Source organism: Phalangium opilio, unplaced genomic scaffold (assembly GCF_054372755.1).
Source record: "Phalangium opilio isolate 3A_F unplaced genomic scaffold, DU_Popi_V2 ptg000041l_1, whole genome shotgun sequence".
In the NCBI taxonomy this organism is placed as follows: Eukaryota; Metazoa; Arthropoda; class Arachnida; order Opiliones; family Phalangiidae; genus Phalangium; species Phalangium opilio.
In genome coordinates, this window is record NW_028324165.1 from 4,864,536 (window position 1) to 4,888,098 (window position 23,563).

A 23,563-nucleotide genomic window follows, 5' to 3' on the forward strand; every position below is an offset into this window, starting at 1 on the left:
GGTCGATTAAGTATAAAGTTTTTTTTAAATTTAGGCTTAGGAAACGGTCGATTAAGTATAAAGTTTTTTAAATTTAGGCTTAGGAAACGGTCGATTAAGTATAAAGTGTTTGAAATTTAGGCTTAGGAAACGGTCGATTAAGTATAAAGTTTTTTTTTAAATTTAGGCTTAGGAAACGGTCGATTAAGTATAAAGCCTTTAAAATTAGGCTTAGGAAACGGTCGATTAAGTATAAAGCCTTTAAAATTAGGCTTAGGAAACGGTCGATTAAGTATAAAGCCTTTATACTTAATCGACCGTTTCCTAAGCCTAATTTTAAAGGCTTTATACTTAATCGACCGTTTCCTAAGCCTAATTTTAAAGGCTTTATACTTAATCGGCCGTTTAAAATCAGGCTTAGGAAACGGTCGATTAAGTATAAAGTCTACAAAACTAAGGCTGGGGAAACGGTCGATTTTGTTTGAAGTGTTTAAAATCTAGGGATAGGAAACGCTTGAATAAGTATGAAGTCTTTAAAATTAGGCTTAAGAAACGGTCGATTTTGTTTAAAATTAGGCAAAGGAAACAGTCGATTAAGTATAAACTGTTTACAATTCAGGCTTTTAAACAGTCGCTTAAGTTTCCAGTGTTTAAAATTGAGGCTTAGGAACATTTGGAAACTAAAAATTGTTTCAAATTAGGCTTAGAAACGATCAATCGTGAAAAGTGTTTCAAATTGGCTCGGAAACGCTCAATCGTGTATAAAGCGTTTGAAATAAGGCTTAGGAACGTTTCGTCAAGTATAAAGTGTTTCAAATTTAGGCTTGCCAAAGCTTGGTCGAAAGTTTGAAATCAGGCTTTGAAACACTTAAGCCGAGATATTATTTGAAACTACAGGCTATGACTAAAATTTAGGCTTAGAAACGCTGAGTAGAGTATAAAACGCGTTTGAAATTAGACTGCAGATTGACAAGACAAATTTTAGTATCCCTTTGAAGTAGACATCTAGACATGTACCGTATACAATATAAAGATACCGTCCCAAAAATTTAATCCCTCTCCAAGAGATATTAAGAAAAAAAAATACTTTGGTATTCAATAAAAATAAAAAATAGGGCACATATTTTGAGCGGCATATTTCAAAAGGCAAAAATCCCCTCTCTCCAAAATGAAGGAATAATATTTAAGCCTTGTCAACGTATGTCATAGCGTAACAAAGCTGGAGGCAAAACCTTAAAACGACCGGCTTTACGATCATCCCCCTGTACGGACTCTATCTGCTTGCTTCGGCCTGGAAAAGAGGAATGCTTTCCAAGTTCAAAGACAGTCCTACAGAGTACAGAACAGATCGTAGAGATGAGGCGGTACAAAAAGCCAAACAATCGTAAAAAAAAATGTTTACGCGCGCAAATTTTAGCGCGTGATTTGAAACGGGTAAAACTTCCCCCTCTTAAATATTTAAACACTCATTGCATTTTGTGAAACCTTATGAAAACAATTCAATCTCAAGTTAATAATATACAAAAATTACCCGCGTTTCGCCTCACGAATAGTTGTCTAAATATAATATAACTGGCTATATAAATAGTTTTAGGGATTTGTAGTAAAACCTAAAATATTTATTGTGAAAGACGATAAATGAAAGTATATGTAAAACCCTTCTATATTGCAAATTACAAACATCTGATAGTCAAAGCACTTAATTCATGTATTTAAGACGGTGTAAACAAAGGTAATAGATAATATTGTCAAAAATAGTTCATTCTCTCACGAGCCACATAAATAAACAGAAAATCGAATAATAGATGGCTACAAATATCTATATATTCGTTATATATTGCAATTTATAAACATTCGATAGTCAAACGATGTAGTTGGAGAACGATAAACTGTGGAAATAAAGGTAATAGATAATATTATCAAAAATAAGTAAAAGCTCCAACATATTATACAGAAAGACGACTAAAAGCATGCATATATACGTTATATATTGCAATTTATAAACATTTCATAGTCAAATTATTTAGTTGCGGTATTTTAAACTGCAAACAAAGATAATAGATAGTATGGTCAAAAATATTCGCCGTTAGAAAGTTTAGTAATTTATCTGGCTGCCATTTTCAAAGATGGCAGTGGACTAATAAAAGTTTCGTTAGCGAACATTTAATTTTCCCGTGTCGTCCAACAGAATTCTACACCCCAACTAGTTCGCCTTCTTCACAGTATGGTCATTATCCATTAAGTCCACTTAGTTGCTAATATCTTCCTTATTATTGAAGATGAACACATAGTTCCAATTTGAAATATTCATTATTATCGAATAAAGCAAATAAAACTTCACAGTGGCCCTTCTCAGCGCAGCGCAGGTGAGGCCATCGAAAGCTCCACAATCCAATCCCTTAGATTAGTTACTCCATGGTCTAAAAAAGCGCTGATAGTGTTGTGAAGAGTTTTTATTAAACCGTTTGTTAACGGAGGGAGAAGGGAGAGAGAGCAAGATCGAGACATTGTAAGCGCCTTTGATTCAATTAGGCTTAAGGTTCAAGTAGGTTTTTTTATAAGGATTCTTTTATGGAAAAAGTTTTATTGCAATTGAAGCTATTTTTTTCTATGGGTTCCCAAACACCGTATTTATTAGCTGGGAATACGTCTTTAGAGCCGCGAATAAGAGGACAAATCGAAAAATATGATCAAGAATCGTTCCTACATTAAGAGAGGGTAAATACTTTAGGGACTAGCTGTAGAGTCTGTAGTTATAACTTGGAGGAAAGAGGTGATATGGAGTAGTGATATTGGTGGCCCATATGTCGAAATCTAGGGGTCAATCACTGCTAGATTTAATGTACACCGATTTTCGATTACGTGTAATCATAGGACTGTCAAGGGTAGGGATTTAAAAGATTACGCGTAATCACTTTGGTACAGTCAAAGATACAGCGGTGTACACCGATTAGACAGAGTGATTGGCCCCTCGGTCGAAATGAATGTCTCCCAGAGTTGTTGCTAAGTGCTGCCGCCTAGCGCCATTTAAAAATTAAAATGCTAGTTTTCATCAAAGAGGGTATTAAGATGGGGAGTTGAAGGCAATTTTGAGATCTCATTTTTTTTTTATACTATTTTTACCCCCTAATATGCGATTGACTGTATTTCAACCAATAAGAGGGCAGAGAAAGACTCACGCGCACACCGGAAGCTTAGAGGTAAACTAAAATTTCAAAGCGGTAACACTCCAGCCAAGCCTTCTACTCCCCCCTTTATACCCTCTTTGTTCTAATGAAATAGCTTCTATTTTTAAGACATAGATGGCATTGTCGACGTTTTAGTACCGTACAAAACACCACTGACTCGCCGGGCACTGAGAAAGGATGCTGTTAGGATTTGGTTGCGGTAGATGGGGATACAGAGGTTTCGTTATGGGCACAGAAATGTTTTCTCCATGTCACCTCTCTACTCCAAGGTTATAATTTAAAAAGTAATAAAGCTTTTTTGTCAAACACAGGGGATGAGTAGAAAGTGGTTTTAAATCCACGTTATTATAGGTAAGATTTGACATAAATTTTGATACTATTTTATCAATGGTAATTAATTAAAAAAAAAGGTTCTTAAATTTAAAATTTACTAATACAACAATAAATTTTGTATTGAAACTTGTGCTTTGTTTTGATGAGAACTACATATATTTTCCACCAGATGGCGACACCGTTCCGGGGCTGTATACCAACATTACTTTCAATTTACGGAATAATTTAAATTTTGAAATAGGAAAACCAAAATTTAAACCCATACTTAAGTAGATTATGATAGGCTTATGGTTGCACCCTTGTCTGTGCCCTAGAACCCCATAGCTCATCAAAAACAAAAAAGGAAAAAAAGGCCAGAAAATTTCAAGTTCTTCAGATGTACAATAAAGATAGCAGATAGCTCTGAGAGATTCAGACATAACCATTTTTGTCAGCTCGTATAATTCAATCTAAACGTTGACTGAAGTCAAAGCCGTATTCTACTTCCTTAAAAAACATTCGCTTCAAGAATAAGTAAACTGAAACAAGAGAATTGTCTCCCTATAAGAAGGGTCCAACGACAGGCAGAAAAAAATTAAAATAAAAAATAACAAGTTGGGAAACCAAAATGAACCTCTCCGAGTCGAGACGCAATTAAGAGGTTTTTCTTTATTTAATTAAATAAATATTATTGATATTAATTATTTTAATCGTCATTAATTTACCTTAATTCTAGTTGAATCGTTTTAAGAAAATTTATTCCTAAAATCATTATAAACATAGCTATTATTGACGTTTGAGTTCAAGCGTATGCCTCTTTAAAATTTTTGGGAAATTTAGGGTATCCAAGGCGATTGATTCATTTAAGAGGTTTTCTTAATTAAATAAATATAACGGATTTTAATTATTTTAATCGTCCGTAATTTACCTCAATTCTAGTTAAATCGTTATAAGAAACTTTATTCCTAAAATCATGTTAAACATAGCTATTGTTGACGTTTGAATTCCAACGTATGCCTCTTTAACAATTTTTTGGAAATTTAGGATATATAAGGCGATTGATTCAATTAAGAGATTTTTCTTAAATAATTAAATAAATATAATTGATATTAATTATTTTAGTCGTCATTAGTTTACTTTAATACTAGTTAAACCATTTTCAGAAACTTTATTTCTAAAATAATTTTAAACATAACTATTGTTGACGTTTGAATTCAAGCGTATGCCTCTTTAACAATTTAAATTAGGGTATATAAGGCGATTGATTCAATTAAGAGATTTTTCTTAAATAATTAAATAAATATAATTGATATTAATTATTTTAATCGTCATTAATTTAGCTTAATTCTAGTTAAAATCGTTTTAGAAACTTTATTCCTAAAATCATTTTAAACATAGCTCTTGCTGACGTTTGAATTCAAGCGTATGACTCTTTAACAATTCTTGGAAATTTAGGTTATATAATGCGTTTGATTCATAATAAGTGATAAGAAAACCCCAATTGCGTGGACCTTTGGTGGAAGCCCTAACTTCCATTGGGCGGCTAGACGTTACCATAAGTATGAGACTCGTAACCCTAGCCGATCGCCGCGTAAATCTTAACCCTAACGATGATAATGGAGTAGAAGCCAATATTGTCTTATGCGAACACGTTTGCTACGATTTGCCAGCTGCGAATGCGATGACAGACACAGACAGACAGGTCCAGTGTAATACCTCTCCGTGACGTTATCGTCTGCACTCTGAGAGGTAAAAATGCTTAATTTTTTTAGACATGTTGGGAGTCTCGTGGCCGTAACTTTAAAAGCGATTGTAAGATATCTCGGCTAGTGGCTTGCCTCTGTAGGCAGTTTTCAAGAGGTCCTTTTCAAAAGGTACAATCTTGATTTCTGCTTACATGTTATTTGTTAAAACCGGGAGCGGAAGAATTTTCTAATCGCGACTTGAAATCTGTCCTGTCTGCTAAGTTCTTTCATACTTTATTATCTTTCGAAAGCAATATCGTGTTACTGCCATGTTTTCTTCATTTCTACGTCCCTCCTATTTTAACCTAAGAAGATCTTTAAACTAGTAAACAACAGCTATGTTAAACTAACATAAAGGTAAGTAACTCAGGGTTCGTACAACTTTTGGAAAAATTTATTTCCTTGATATTTCCAGGTGCAGGGTCACCTATAGTAACTGCAGTAAAGGTTTTTCTAAGTAATAACTAAGGGATTGGTTATATTTCATTTGAAGCAACACCTTCAGCTGAGGCAAACTTACTCGAACATCGAAAATTGACCAAATTTTCGTGAATTTTACAAGTTTATAAGCAGGGTTCATACAACTTTTGGAAAACATATTTCCCTTATTTTGCATGTTTTTTCCACATATACTTCCCTGAGTTTTTCAGGTATTTTCGTTATTTCCTTGAGTTTTTCAGGTTTTTTCGTTATATTTCCTTGAGTTTTTCAGGGGTTTTTTTTCAGTTATATTTCGCAGACATTCCCATATATTTCCCTGAGTTTTCCATGTTTTTTCCCCATATATGGAGTAGCAACGGCAATGGTTTTTTAGTTGAAGCAATTTTAGTTGAGCAAACTTTCTCAAACCTCACAAATTTCCCTGATTTAAGTGAGTTGTTTGTCAACTATTTATTTTCCTGAGTATTCCAGGTTTGAATGAACCCTGCTAAATTTCCCCGAGCTTCAAAGAATTTTTAGTTAACAATTTATTTGTTAGCTGTATGTATTCCTGGTTTTAAAATTTATTACTCTTCAGACTCTTTTTTACATAAAATAAGTTGCTTTTCTTTTATTTTTGCTAACTTGCATTATCATTCTTCAGTAATGGTTTATAGGTTCCTATAGTTTATTTAACAGAATTTGAACCAGGCCTTCAATATAACTCCGTCGCGAGTCCGTCCGAACTTAAAAATTCCCCAAAATCCTTATCTCTGAACTAAATTTAATTATAAAAAAGTCTTGGTTTGAACCCAAATCCGAAAAAAACAAACGATATGAGTGAAGTTTATCAATTGACTGAAGTTCAGATGTTGCAATTTTTGTTTAATTATTTTAATTAATTTAATCCTTAATCACAATTAAATTCAATCAACCGACTTTACTGTTAATCGATCTATTCCCTCTTAATTTATCGCAAATATTACATATCTCAACTTTTTCAAGAGACGAACAATTCCATTTTCCGAAAACATTTTATCATGAAATTAATTATTTTGAAGGGATTTCGTGTCGAGAAATCAATACTGAATATTTGAAATATTCTACCGACTGTCTAAAAGAGCAAGTGAAAGAATTTCCTGCAAAATAAAGTTCCCCTCAAGCAACAGATGATTGAAAAAAATTACATATCTCTGCTTTTTCAAGAACAATTACATTTCCGAAAACATTTTATCATGAAATTAATTATTTTGAAGGGATTTCTTCTCGAGGAATCAATACTGAATATTTGAAATATCCTACCGACCGTCTAAAAAGAGCAAGCGAAAGAATTTCCTGCAAAATAAAGTTCCCCCAGTTCGACTCAAGCAACAGATGATTGAAATAACCAATAAGGATGTACGCCACATTGATTCACCGCAGACATTTGGCAACATTTTTTACGATGCTTTAAATTTCTCGCCTAAAATATTCATTCCTAAACCCAAAACAAAGTCTTCGTTATTCTGGCCAGATCCAATCGACTAGGGTGGGCCAATTCACCAATCCAAATTAACTAACCACGATGGGGAACCTAGACTAAATCAACAATCACGTGTCTTGTTATATTACTAACGGAACCCCCCCTCTTCCGCCCAACCCACCCAATACTTAAGAAGTGAACCCCTGGTACGCATTATGCCAATCGCATCGGGGCATTGGGCGAAATTGAATCCCAAATATGTTAGGAAAAAACTTTACCCCGCTTTTAGCCTGCGTGGCTATAATGACATAGATATTAGAAGTATATTCAGAACAGTGTTGACTTGACAACCAACTAGTAAGTTTCATGACCAGAGAGCCAAATCCCTTATAGGAAAATATAGGAACTTTTTCTAGGAATTATAGGATTTTATTGGAGAAAATATGTGTTTTATAGGAAAATATAGAACTAAAAATTCTCATGTATAATATTATAAAAGTACGATTTTTTGAATCCCGGAATTATAGAATTTTATTGGAGAAAAAATGTGTTTTTATAGGAAAATATAGAACTAAAAATTCTCACGTATAATTTTATTTTGGCTTTAGCTATGCAGAAAAATCTCAAAAAATAACAAATTGGATTTTACTTTGAAAATTTAAAGGAACTTAATTAAAATATATGATATAAAAATTCGAAATTTCGGTGTCTATTGTCAAATGAGATCTCGATAAAAAAGCTTAATTTTGATTAATTTGATGCTAAACTATACGAAAACTTGGACTAAGTCAAAAATATATGATACTAGCTTTTACCCGCGGCGTCGCTCGCGTGTAGTTAGAACTTCCATCAAAATGATATAAAGAATGAGTAGATTTTACTGATGACTAATATTTTTGTAGCACCCTAGGAGCGAAGGCACTCGGCGTTGCCCGTCAGCCCGTCGGGACATTCTTTATTACTTTTCACGCGGACATTATTCCATAAAGAATTGTTTTTAAATTTCTGACTGCCATTTAAAAAGATGGCAACAAATTGAACCCAAAAGACCATTCAGCCCGTCTATAGGTTAAAGGAAACCAGTGCACTAAATATTGGCGAAATCGGTTGAAACGCGCGGACTTTGTTGCATAGAGAAGATTTTTTACATTTCTGGGCGCCATTTATTAAGATGGCGGCGGATTGGAAAATTCTTCCTTAGTACGCGCCTACTACTTATGAGTAACGTTCCTGCAAATTTTCAGCCTTCTAGGGCAAGCGGTTTCGGGCTGGGCGTTGATTATCAGTTAGTCAGTCACTACTACGATTTATATAGATATAGATGAATATATCTATGGGATTTAGCACGTCACATTTCCCTAGACCAGGTTGCGTGGCATATCGCTCTTGTCAAATTACGTTGGGAATGCGCTACCAGGGCGGGATTATCGAAACCGATTATAGGACCATTTGGTTATCAGATAGGGACTGTTTAAAAAAAAAAACCCCACCAGGTCGAGCTCATCTTCCCTAAAAAATAAGTTATACAGATAAAAAGAGTCACAGGGCAGATGGTAGGTCGCGGTACCGCCGCCGCCTTTTGATTCAAACCGACATCCCTTAACTTGCTAAAGGGAAACTTAAATAATCTAACAGAAATTTAATCTTATATATTTTTGAAAAATTTGTTTGTTTTTGTGAAGGTTATTATGACATTTCTGGCCGCCGCCATTTTTCAAGATGGCGGCGGATTGTAAAATATTTCTCAGTGCGTGCTTACACTAACCCCCTGCAAAATTTCAGACATCTAAGTAAAGCCGTTTGACCTGGGCGTTGATTATTAGTTAGTAAGGACTTTGACATCTAGAGTCAGAATGGAGACTGAAAAAGGTGCCCAGCCAGCAACCCCGAGAACAATAGTTTGTCAGGTCTCAAGACCGCAAAAGCAAAAACCTGTGTATATAATTTTCATGATAGTACTACAGGGTTGCCATGGAATTTTCAGAATAAATTCCCCGACTTTTCCTGGTTTTCCCTGACTTTTTGGGCCGAAAGTGTAAATGTTTACAGCACGTTTTAAGTGCTTATAATTAAAGAAACTCTCTTCATTAGGTTTTACAATGTATTTGTTGCACCAAAATGAATAAGAAACATTTTAACTACAAATAACAGTCTAAGAGATTTTTTAAAGGCATTCACTTTATAAAAACCATGGTAGACATTTTTAAGGATTGCTCTAGAGTTTTCTTTGTTAAGAGAGGATGAGGAGAAACTTTCGTTACTCTTTCAGTAAGGACTTATCTCCAGAAATTTTACCCGCTAAAATCAAATTCCTTGACTTTGCTGAAATTTTTAAAATTCCCTGACTTTTCCGGCCCATTTTTAAATTCCCTGACTTTTCCAAGTTTTCCCCGACCAGTAGCAACCCTGTACTAATGCTGGAAAATATACAGGATGTCTTTGATAAGTCTGGCATAAATTAAGGGGGATGTTCTTTGGGAAATCGATTTTGAGTCGAAAATGTCTTAACTTCTATCTCCATTTTGCCACAAGGGACACTGTTTTCAAGTTAAGATTGTTAAGAGTATTTTACGGATGACCCCTTGCATTTAATTAAGAAACTGATTAAGACAATGATTTCTAATTTAATTAAGGGGTCATCCCTAAAACACCCATCAAATCATAACTCAAACGGCAAAATGTCATAAAACATTTTCCACTCAAAATCAATTTCCCAAAGAACATCCCCCTTATAAAATTTCAAAGCAATTTTAAAAATCCCGGACTTTCAAACTCGAATGCCGGTATTTTCCAGGCACCGCGGCAAGCTCGTCGAAAAAATGTAAACATATTTTTGAAATTGACCGGTTTCGTTTAGTCCTCAACACAGCACGGCAGCAGCAATTTAATAAAAGGAGATTCCGAATAAGTTTAACATTTAACCCTAAAGATAATCTACTAAAAAATATGCCTGACAAGTTAATTTGCATTAGATGTATTTCTTACGATTATTATTAGTCACGTGCTAAATTTAAATAAGCTATTCATAAAAATCGATCGGGCCTCACGATTTCAAATCAATCAAAATTCAACAAACCCTCTCTCTTTTATTAGAAAAATAATACAAAATAAATTTAACCATCTGCATGCCTTTAAAAATCACGTACAGTAGCCCCTAAAGATAATTAAAAAAACACCCTTTTCATGCATGGACTTAGGGGGCCTTTGCCATGAAAAAATAACATGATCTTTTAACTAAAATGTTAGCTAATCCAATTATAATGAAAAATTTCCCTAACACTAAAAACCATCTGCAAAATAACCTTAGAATATAATATAGACTTATGAGTTATGATGAAAAAAAAATGTTAACCAGAAAAATTAAAGGTGGAGACGCCAAAATCACGAATTTAGAAGAGGTCAAAACGTGTCATAGAGAGAAACTAGCGACTTTTGATAATCTTTATATATAATACGCCTTCTAATAAAAGAAATTAATTTTTAACGATTCCGTCTTTATTTTTTGTTTTATCAAACACCCATAAGTTGAAGTTCAATTATTGCTCAGATTTAACTCAAGTTCAGGTAATTATTTTAAGTAATTGTCTAATTAAACTGTGCCTTTCTTATTATAGCTTTTAATAGTGATTTGCTGCACAAATTTATACGCTATTTCGGTAACTCTTATTAGAGATTAATAAGTTTTATCGTTAGCTATGCTTTTGGGAGTCCGTTAAAAATTGAGACATTGTTAGCGCAAAGTATTGTTAAGCTCAATTTTAAAATTAAGGCTATTTTTGAAAGTATTACTGATTAGACCGAATTTACATTTAGCCTATTTTAGTACCAGTTGATTTAGCTCAAATTTTGAATCAACTCTATTATAACTACCACTAATTTAGCTCAAATTTTAAATCAACTCTATTACCGTAACTACCACTAATTTAGCTCAAACATAAAATCAACTCTATTACCGTAACTACCACTAATTTAGCTCAAACATAAAATCAACTCTATTACCGTAACTAAAACTAATTTAGCTCAAATATTAAACCAACTGCATTACAGTAACTAAAACTAATCTAGCTCAAATATTAAATCAACTCCATTACAGCAACTAAAACTAATTTAGCTCAAATATTAAATCAACTCCATTACAGCAACTAAAACTAATTTAGCTCAAATATTAAATCAACTCCGTTACAGTAATTAAAACTAATTTAGCTCAAATATTAAACCAACTCCGTTACAGTAACTAAAACTAATTTAGCTCAAATATTAAACCAACTCCGTTACAGTAACTAAAACTAATTTAGCTCAAATATTAAAACAACTCCGTTACAGTAACTAAAACTAATTTAGCTCAAATATTAAACCAACTCCGTTACAGTAACTAAAACTAATTTAGCTCAAATATTAAATCAACTCCATTACAGTAACTACCACTAATTTAGCTCAAATATTAAATCAACTCCATTACAGTAACTAAAACTAATTTAGCTCAAACATAAAATCAACTCTATTACCGTAACTAAAACTAATTTAGCTCAAATATTAAACCAACTCCGTTACAGTAACTAAAACTAATTTAGCTCAAATATTAAATCAACTCCATTACAGCAACTACCACTAATTTAGCTCAAATATTAAATCAACTCCATTACAGTAACTAAAACTAATTTAGCTCAAACATAAAATCAACTCTATTACCGTAACTAAAACTAATTTAGCTCAAATATTAAACCAACTCCGTTACAGTAACTAAAACTAATTTAGCTCAAATATTAAATCAACTCCATTACAGCAACTACCACTAATTTAGCTCAAATATTAAATCAACTCCATTACAGTAACTAAAACTAATTTAGCTCAAATATTAAACTAACTCCGTTACAGTAACTAAAACTAATTTAGCTCAAATATTAAACCAACTCCGTTACAGTAACTAAAACTAATTTAGCTCAAATATTAAAACAACTCCGTTACAGTAACTAAAACTAATTTAGCTCAAATATTAAACCAACTCCGTTACAGTAACTAAAACTAATTTAGCTCAAATATTAAATCAACTCCATTACAGTAACTACCACTAATTTAGCTCAAATATTAAATCAACTCCATTACAGTAACTAAAACTAATTTAGCTCAAACATAAAATCAACTCTATTACCGTAACTAAAACTAATTTAGCTCAAATATTAAACCAACTCCGTTACAGTAACTAAAACTAATTTAGCTCAAATATTAAATCAACTCCATTACAGCAACTACCACTAATTTAGCTCAAATATTAAATCAACTCCATTACAGTAACTAAAACTAATTTAGCTCAAATATTAAACCAACTCCGTTACAGTAACTAAAACTAATTTAGCTCAAATATTAAAACAACTCCGTTACAGTAACTAAAACTAATTTAGCTCAAATATTAAACCAACTCCGTTACAGTAACTAAAACTAATTTAGCTCAAATATTAAATCAACTCCATTACAGTAACTACCACTAATTTAGCTCAAATATTAAATCAACTCCATTACAGTAACTAAAACTAATTTAGCTCAAACATAAAATCAACTCTATTACCGTAACTAAAACTAATTTAGCTCAAATATTAAACCAACTCCGTTACAGTAACTAAAACTAATTTAGCTCAAATATTAAATCAACTCCATTACAGCAACTACCACTAATTTAGCTCAAATATTAAATCAACTCCATTACAGTAACTAAAACTAATTTAGCTCAAATATTAAACCAACTCCGTTACAGTAACTAAAACTAATTTAGCTCAAATATTAAACCAACTCCGTTACAGTAACTAAAACTAATTTAGCTCAAATATTAAAACAACTCCGTTACAGTAACTAAAACTAATTTAGCTCAAATATTAAACCAACTCCGTTACAGTAACTAAAACTAATTTAGCTCAAATATTAAATCAACTCCATTACAGTAACTACCACTAATTTAGCTCAAATATTAAATCAACTCCATTACAGTAACTAAAACTAATTTAGCTCAAACATAAAATCAACTCTATTACCGTAACTAAAACTAATTTAGCTCAAATATTAAACCAACTCCGTTACAGTAACTAAAACTAATTTAGCTCAAATATTAAATCAACTCCATTACAGCAACTACCACTAATTTAGCTCAAATATTAAATCAACTCCATTACAGCAACTACCACTAATTTAGCTCAAATATTAAACCAACTCCGTTACAGTAACTAAAACTAATTTAGCTCAAATATTAAAACAACTCCGTTACAGTAACTAAAACTAATTTAGCTCAAATATTAAACCAACTCCGTTACAGTAACTAAAACTAATTTAGCTCAAATATTAAATCAACTCCATTACAGTAACTACCACTAATTTAGCTCAAATATTAAATCAACTCCATTACAGTAACTAAAACTAATTTAGCTCAAACATAAAATCAACTCTATTACCGTAACTAAAACTAATTTAGCTCAAATATTAAACCAACTCCGTTACAGTAACTAAAACTAATTTAGCTCAAATATTAAATCAACTCCGTTACAGTAACTAAAACTAATTTAGCTCAAATATTAAATCAACTCCATTACAGCAACTACCACTAATTTAGCTCAAATATTAAATCAACTCCATTACAGTAACTAAAACTAATTTAGCTCAAATATTAAACTAACTCCGTTACAGTAACTAAAACTAATTTAGCTCAAATATTAAACCAACTCCGTTACAGTAACTAAAACTAATTTAGCTCAAATATTAAAACAACTCCGTTACAGTAACTAAAACTAATTTAGCTCAAATATTAAACCAACTCCGTTACAGTAACTAAAACTAATTTAGCTCAAATATTAAATCAACTCCATTACAGTAACTACCACTAATTTAGCTCAAATATTAAATCAACTCCATTACAGTAACTAAAACTAATTTAGCTCAAACATAAAATCAACTCTATTACCGTAACTAAAACTAATTTAGCTCAAATATTAAACCAACTCCGTTACAGTAACTAAAACTAATTTAGCTCAAATATTAAATCAACTCCATTACAGCAACTACCACTAATTTAGCTCAAATATTAAATCAACTCCATTACAGTAACTAAAACTAATTTAGCTCAAATATTAAACCAACTCCGTTACAGTAACTAAAACTAATTTAGCTCAAATATTAAAACAACTCCGTTACAGTAACTAAAACTAATTTAGCTCAAATATTAAACCAACTCCGTTACAGTAACTAAAACTAATTTAGCTCAAATATTAAATCAACTCCATTACAGTAACTACCACTAATTTAGCTCAAATATTAAATCAACTCCATTACAGTAACTAAAACTAATTTAGCTCAAACATAAAATCAACTCTATTACCGTAACTAAAACTAATTTAGCTCAAATATTAAACCAACTCCGTTACAGTAACTAAAACTAATTTAGCTCAAATATTAAATCAACTCCATTACAGCAACTACCACTAATTTAGCTCAAATATTAAATCAACTCCATTACAGTAACTAAAACTAATTTAGCTCAAATATTAAACCAACTCCGTTACAGTAACTAAAACTAATTTAGCTCAAATATTAAACCAACTCCGTTACAGTAACTAAAACTAATTTAGCTCAAATATTAAAACAACTCCGTTACAGTAACTAAAACTAATTTAGCTCAAATATTAAACCAACTCCGTTACAGTAACTAAAACTAATTTAGCTCAAATATTAAATCAACTCCATTACAGTAACTACCACTAATTTAGCTCAAATATTAAATCAACTCCATTACAGTAACTAAAACTAATTTAGCTCAAACATAAAATCAACTCTATTACCGTAACTAAAACTAATTTAGCTCAAATATTAAACCAACTCCGTTACAGTAACTAAAACTAATTTAGCTCAAATATTAAATCAACTCCATTACAGCAACTACCACTAATTTAGCTCAAATATTAAATCAACTCCATTACAGCAACTAAAACTAATTTAGCTCAAATATTAAATCAACTCCGTTACAGTAATTAAAACTAATTTAGCTCAAATATTAAACCAACTCCGTTACAGTAACTAAAACTAATTTAGCTCAAATATTAAACCAACTCCGTTACAGTAACTAAAACTAATTTAGCTCAAATATTAAAACAACTCCGTTACAGTAACTAAAACTAATTTAGCTCAAATATTAAACCAACTCCGTTACAGTAACTAAAACTAATTTAGCTCAAATATTAAATCAACTCCATTACAGTAACTACCACTAATTTAGCTCAAATATTAAATCAACTCCATTACAGTAACTAAAACTAATTTAGCTCAAACATAAAATCAACTCTATTACCGTAACTAAAACTAATTTAGCTCAAATATTAAACCAACTCCGTTACAGTAACTAAAACTAATTTAGCTCAAATATTAAATCAACTCCATTACAGCAACTACCACTAATTTAGCTCAAATATTAAATCAACTCCATTACAGTAACTAAAACTAATTTAGCTCAAATATTAAACCAACTCCGTTACAGTAACTAAAACTAATTTAGCTCAAATATTAAAACAACTCCGTTACAGTAACTAAAACTAATTTAGCTCAAATATTAAACCAACTCCGTTACAGTAACTAAAACTAATTTAGCTCAAATATTAAATCAACTCCATTACAGTAACTACCACTAATTTAGCTCAAATATTAAATCAACTCCATTACAGTAACTAAAACTAATTTAGCTCAAACATAAAATCAACTCTATTACCGTAACTAAAACTAATTTAGCTCAAATATTAAACCAACTCCGTTACAGTAACTAAAACTAATTTAGCTCAAATATTAAATCAACTCCATTACAGCAACTACCACTAATTTAGCTCAAATATTAAATCAACTCCATTACAGTAACTAAAACTAATTTAGCTCAAATATTAAACCAACTCCGTTACAGTAACTAAAACTAATTTAGCTCAAATATTAAACCAACTCCGTTACAGTAACTAAAACTAATTTAGCTCAAATATTAAAACAACTCCGTTACAGTAACTAAAACTAATTTAGCTCAAATATTAAACCAACTCCGTTACAGTAACTAAAACTAATTTAGCTCAAATATTAAATCAACTCCATTACAGTAACTACCACTAATTTAGCTCAAATATTAAATCAACTCCATTACAGTAACTAAAACTAATTTAGCTCAAACATAAAATCAACTCTATTACCGTAACTAAAACTAATTTAGCTCAAATATTAAACCAACTCCGTTACAGTAACTAAAACTAATTTAGCTCAAATATTAAATCAACTCCATTACAGCAACTACCACTAATTTAGCTCAAATATTAAATCAACTTCATTACAGCAACTAAAACTAATTTAGCTCAAATATTAAATCAACTCCGTTACAGTAATTAAAACTAATTTAGCTCAAATATTAAACCAACTCCGTTACAGTAACTAAAACTAATTTAGCTCAAATATTAAACCAACTCCGTTACAGTAACTAAAACTAATTTAGCTCAAATATTAAACCAACTCCGTTACAGTAACTAAAACTAATTTAGCTCAAATATTAAACCAACTCCGTTACAGTAACTAAAACTAATTTAGCTCAAATATTAAATCAACTCCATTACAGTAACTACCACTAATTTAGCTCAAATATTAAATCAACTCCATTACAGTAACTAAAACTAATTTAGCTCAAACATAAAATCAACTCTATTACCGTAACTAAAACTAATTTAGCTCAAATATTAAACCAACTCCGTTACAGTAACTAAAACTAATTTAGCTCAAATATTAAATCAACTCCATTACAGCAACTACCACTAATTTAGCTCAAATATTAAATCAACTCCATTACAGTAACTAAAACTAATTTAGCTCAAATATTAAACCAACTCCGTTACAGTAACTAAAACTAATTTAGCTCAAATATTAAAACAACTCCGTTACAGTAACTAAAACTAATTTAGCTCAAATATTAAACCAACTCCGTTACAGTAACTAAAACTAATTTAGCTCAAATATTAAATCAACTCCATTACAGTAACTACCACTAATTTAGCTCAAATATTAAATCAACTCCATTACAGTAACTAAAACTAATTTAGCTCAAACATAAAATCAACTCTATTACCGTAACTAAAACTAATTTAGCTCAAATATTAAACCAACTCCGTTACAGTAACTAAAACTAATTTAGCTCAAATATTAAATCAACTCCATTACAGCAACTACCACTAATTTAGCTCAAATATTAAATCAACTCCATTACAGTAACTAAAACTAATTTAGCTCAAACATAAAATCAACTCTATTACCGTAACTAAAACTAATTTAGCTCAAATATTAAATCAACTCCGTTACAGTAACTAAAACTAATTTAGCTCAAATATTAAATCAACTGCATTACAGTAACTAAAACTAATTTAGCTCAAATATTAAATCAACTCCATTACAGTAACTAAAACTAATTTAGCTCAAATATTAAATCAACTCCATTACAGTAACTAAAACTAATTTAGCTCAAATATTAAATCAACTCCGTTACAGTAACTAAAACTAATTTAGCTCAAATATTAAATCAACCCCATTACAGTAACTAAAACTAATTTAGCTCAAATATTAAATCAACTCCGTTACAGTAACTAAAACTAATTTAGCTCAAATATTAAATCAACTCCGTTACAGTAACTAAAACTAATTTAGCTCAAATATTAAATCAACTCCGTTACAAAAACTAAAACTAATTTAGCTCAAATATTAAATCAACTCCGTTACAAAAACTAAAACTAATTTAGCTCAAATGTAAAATTAACCTTATATCAGTACACATAATTTAATTAATGCATTAATTTAGTGCCGAGTACGAACTTCCACCCTTTTAACAAAATAATAAAGGCCGCATATACCAAATACATTTTATCTTATACCGACACTTCTTCATACTACCTACGTCTATAATATTAATAATAATAATAATTTCAGGGGTCCCAAAGTCCCTCTAGGTGATTCTATTATACGTAATTTTTAGAGTGTCGCTCATACACCATTTTTTATTATTAATAATAATTTTATTTTTTTAAGGAGGCTTCTATTTCTAAAGGCCGGGATTCTCTAGTCTCTAGACTAAATTGACGCATGATACTTTGGGGAGTTGCGCTGTCAAGTCTAACCGTATTAATTAGGCTTTCTTATTTATGGAGCTAAAAATAAAATACAGAAGATACAGGCTCCCCTGTAATTATCTCAAAGTAATGTTTCTCTCCAGGGAAACAATAGTAAAGTGGAAGAAACGTCATATCAAAAAGTCTGGTTAAACTTTGCCTTAAGAAACTCAAGAAACCCCCTTTCTAGTTAAGCCTAAATTTATACGCTTCTCAATTAATCTTTAAAAGTTTTATTTTATATATCGAATATTAATATTCCGTGGACGTTAAATTAACGTTCGGCTCCTTTTTTTTATATTGTGATACCCACTTAAAATATTTAGGAATTATTTAAATTTTTAACTTGAATATATAAGCCATTAATATACTTTTGATAATGGGTTGAAAAGCTTATAGTTTCAGGCGTTGAACCTAACTTAAATCACTTTCGCCGAGTCTTTGATCAGTCGCGAAAATTCGCGGATCATAAATGTTTTCGTCATTAATTAAATATTAATAATAGAAGGGTTTAATCCCGCTTCCCACCTAGTGACATTATATTTGGATGAAACGAAGTTCCATACGAAGGAATTTAATTAATTTTAATGAATGCAGGTAGTTAAAACACGCTCAAAACTGACTTAGGCGTAACAGAAAATTATTTAACGATATTTGGCTGACTTTGTTATTATAATATTATTATTAAAAACAGTGCTCACCATATATAATTCCAGCTTTCGTTCGTTGCTCAGTTTTAAACAATTTTACAGAAATTATCCCACATTACTTCGTTCCGTCAAAACGCTGATATTTGAAAACAACTTCTAGTAGCAGACGACACTGTCGGTCTCTGGCCTTGCGAGTCTCAACAGGCTCGCGGAATCATAAAGCGCGCTGAACATAACCCGTCATTCTCTCCCGAGAACCGATATTCACGTCCGAGCACGAGACGATTCCGGAGTCCGACTTCGACGACCGCGCTTCGCAAACTGAGAGAAATACTCGCAAAGTTTTTTGTGGGAAAAACGTTTTCGGGGACTTGTTGTACTTTCCTATTTGCGCCCCAGGCTAGTAACCCCCCTATTTAAGAGGAGGAATAGAGATTTATTGCTCGCGTAGCCCCTCGCGAAAGAGTCTAGAGGGAAAACTTTTTTCACCCTCCTATACCTTGCCCTTGTCTGAAATCAAAGGGGGCTGGAAATAAGAGAGAAGGGGCTTCGTGAAAAAAAAGTGAATTTGAGGTTTGGAGAGGGAAAAAGAATAGAGCAGAAGCCAATGAAATCAAGCTTTTCAATATTTTTGCGTTGTGGTGTGGTAGCTTCTGAATAAAAAAGACTATCGTCTGCTGTTCTACTTATTGCGTGTTTTGTTCAAGTACTTCAGCCTATTTTCTTTGTTTTAATATTTTTGCCTATTTCAATCCGCCCCCGGGTAACGATGGAAAAAAATTGGGACCGAATCAAATTTGATTTATGGCGTCTATTAAACTGGATTTTTAAAGTCTACCACTTTTTTCTTATATAACCGTTTCTTTTCTGAAAAATAGGCAATTTAAAATTCCTATATTTCCATAAACCAAAGAGAATCTAATATACTTTGGCTAGACTATAAATTACGTAAATAATACCAACAAATCAAAATATAAGTACATTACCGTTTACCACAGAAACTATCAATATTACCTGTTTAAGCTTAAAAACACTACATTAACAGCTTAAGAACACCACATTAACAGCATAGGAACATTACATTAACAGCTTAAGAACACTGCATTAACAGCTTAATAACAGTATGTTAACAGCTTAACAAAACTACATGGTCCAAATTTTCCTCGAAGCGCTATTTTACAGCGAGTCCTTTAAAAAAACGCCCAGTTTCAGAAATTTGAATTTAAATGGGAATTGTTTTAAACAAAAACCAAGTAAAAAACCACATGAATTATCAGTGTGTTTTCCCTAGGCAAGCGTTTTCATTCTACAAGCTTTAACAAGTCGACGGCCAGTTTCAAAAGTTTTTTATCTCTGCCGAGATGGCACCACTAGGACAAGCGCTGTTAAAATTTACCTTTATTATTCAGATACCTGAAGTCAAATTAAAATGTGCCATATTTATATAAAATGATAAAAATCTACTAGGCTTCTGATTTTAGCAAAATCATTGAGAATCACAGAGGAGATCAAGAAATATTTAGGAACATAATTAATATTTGGGGAAATTTCGAATTCTAAGAAGAGATTAGGAATACTCGAGTAAAATTGTTCAGACAAAGGCTGAATGCAGTATTTCAACGAAAAGTAACTTATTATCAAAGCGATCTAATGCGTCAGTGTGAAAATTAATCTGAACTATTCTCCATTAAAATTAATTAAACTTTCCCAAATGATATATTTAATAAATTTGGTATATTCTTGGCGTTCCATAGAAAACACTAACTTGTTGATACGTTTATTCATCATTTCTAAGATTTCAGAAAATAGAAATCGGGAAACCTCTAAGAAATTTTAACTTAAAAAGCATGGTAGGCTTCACTCACTAGATGGCACCCTTGTTCCAATAACGAAATCGGACGTTTACAAACACTTTTCTCTAGAAAACTCCCAGGTAGCAAACATAACGTTCATCTTAAGCCGGCGGCAGACACGTGCAGTAATCGGGGAGTCCCGAGCGACTATTTTTCCCCCTTTTCCGAACCTCGAGCAAAGGGGATGGGTTGCTTGTCTCAAGGTGGGCACATACCTTTGATGCTTATTTTTCCCTCGCTTGGTGTCGATTAATACTGCTGATTTAAAATTCAATGCTCTGCAAAATTGGCATATCTGTTTTCCTTTGCTTGCAATAGTCTGCTACTACGATCTTTCTGGTGACGTCACACCCTCCAATCCCTTACCTTAGTTTTGGCGACCATATTGGAAGTCATCAGCTTAGGCCATACAATTTAGACTACCAATATTGACGTCACTTCCCCGTAACTCCTCCCTCTCAGAACCACTCTATAGGGAACTAACAGTTCTGACCCTTATACGTCACACCCTTCTATCTCTTACTGGAGTTTCATCCCCCAAACGGTTGGAAACAGTATTCTGCGCGCAAAAATAGCAACCAGAGGGGGGCTGCGTGACGTCAGACTATCTCTTCCCCGTAGCCAGTTGTTAGCTCCCTATAAGGCGAATACCGTGGCGAAGGTGAAGAAGGTATATACTGTGTTTCTGCCTCGGCTTAACAGTTCGCGTATCTGTTATCCTCTGCTCGCCATAAGGCGAACACCGTAGCAAAGGGGGAAAGTAAATAACTCGTGTCTGGCACCGGCTTAACACTTTGTCAAAATCTTCAAAGTTGGCCCATCAGTATAAAACCACCTACCTCAGCAAAAAAATACCCGCCAATTTTTCAACGTGCTATTTACCACCAATGCGAAAGAACCATAAAAAGCACCGTTGGTATTCAATTTCAAAACGAGAATATTACTAACTGGGGTTCTTATGTCTCTAAAAATAGACTGTTCCTGCCGCCGCCTCCTTGTAAGCCGAGATGGGGTCGGAATGTAACTTAGGCACCCCCGAAAAGTCTTTCACTTTTGAACCTCCCTATTGGGGGTCAACTAGGGCTCCTAGAAGGGGTCATCATCGGAGCGAGACACTAGGAATAACTGGGAGGGGAAACCGGGCCATCTATACATCTCCATGGGTGGCCTCCATCGTGGTAAAGCGGAAGTGATGTCCTCGCTACCCCGGAACAACCGGAAGTATAGCCTTCAACCGCGTCTCACTGCCCTGCCTATCTTTTATTTCCTATTTCCCTCCATAAAGAAGCAAACAAGGGGAACAAGACCTATCAAACCCTTCCTGTAAAACCTTAAAACCTGAAGTTAAACAGAAAGCACGGTTTAGCTGCCCTTAAAATTTGAACCTGTCTTTTCGATCGACGAGGCTTTGAGCCATGGTAAGAAATACAAGTTTTCCTTAACTATTTGTGGTTGTGTGCCGTGAGCCAAGCACGCGCAAACATGAAGAAATCTCAAGCATAAATTTGCAAAGATAAACTTAATGTCGGTTTGACGCTGATTTGAAACACCGATTCTTTAATTTGACCAGGGATAGATTTAATTTTAGAAGTAGGGATGGAGAACGGTTAGTATTTACTTCAGTCCGACACTCTCATAGCCCAGTATAGAGCCACTCCCCCAACACGTAACGAAAAGTTTAAATTATCTTATTGGCTCACTTAAACTACGTTTTGATGACGTTGCTGACGAGGACGGCGAAAAATACGTAATTCCTTTTTACCTCTGTCGCCATGACCCGCCTCTTCTTTCATCAGTGGAAGGGGGTCCGGGAATTTGACGCGCGCCCAGATTACTCTGTTCTCCATTCCTGCATCTAAAATTAAATCTATGACTGATTTGACTCTATAATTGGAATGAATATATTCAAACTTCCTTCCATTTTATTTTCCCAACCAGCCTGCCAGAACTTATTAAGAGAAATGTTTGTAAAACGCTATTGAGAAAAAAGGCACAGATCCGAGTGAAGTTTCTTTTGGCAGCAAAGGCCTAGCAAATACAAAACTACAAACGGAAGCGCGCATGCAGTGCCACCACGCTTTATTTATAACGTCACTGTCTCTCACAAACTGTCGTGCTTTGTGAAGGCGGCTGAGTCGCTTACAATCATTGAGTGTCTTTTACATTGAGTGAAATAGCCGTATCGGGAATGACAGGGGTCCCCCGTACAACTTCTGGGATGGGTGCATTTTATTTTTAGAAGACAAGCATTTGTGTCTCTGTCCCCGGCGCAATTCTAGGTCTTTTATCTTTGTTGTAGTTAATACACAAACGACGTTAAGCCATCCTATGATTTCATTCCCCCACCCAACCCTAACAGTTGTTAAATTTATGAACGAGTCGAATAACTTTTAAAAGACACCACGTGCGTGCGTGCATGCCGTTTTATGGGCTAAATTGCCATTGCTACAAAAAGATCGTTTATGTAGAAGACATTAGGCTTAACATGTTTTGATACCATGCCCGTTACGGTTACGCATCTCTAAAACGGAAGTCAGATTGAATCGGTTTCTTCAGAATGACTCTAAACTCTAAAGTCAAATATTTAGGATAGTTAATTCGTAAATTTATTTTAAACTTTACGTACGTTCGTGCTGGCATTTTCATGGCATGTTTTGGGAATTTCCTCTTTGACACGAAACGCATGCACGCTGTTTGGAATTAAGTGAAAGAGCTGTTTTTGCCTATACAGGAAGAAGTATGTCTGAATGCATGCATATCTTAAACGCGTCTTACGCAAGTGCGATTAACATATTGTGTGTGTATGA

At 32.9% G+C, this 23,563-nt stretch overlaps 1 protein-coding gene across 6 annotated transcripts in view; it reads right to left on the reverse strand.

The window, feature by feature from the left end:
* Positions 1–23,563, reverse strand: part of LOC149679514 (plexin-B-like) — a 293,178-nt gene that overhangs the window by 60,871 nt on the left and 208,744 nt on the right. The window contains exon 1 of one of the 6 annotated variants that reach the window (XM_089835321.1): positions 18,955–19,241. The exons of the other annotated variants lie outside the window; for them this stretch is intronic. The gene's annotated coding sequence lies outside the window, so the exon portion shown is untranslated. Of the gene's footprint in view, positions 1–18,954; positions 19,242–23,563 lie in introns of those variants that run through there. 6 annotated transcript variants of the gene reach the window in all.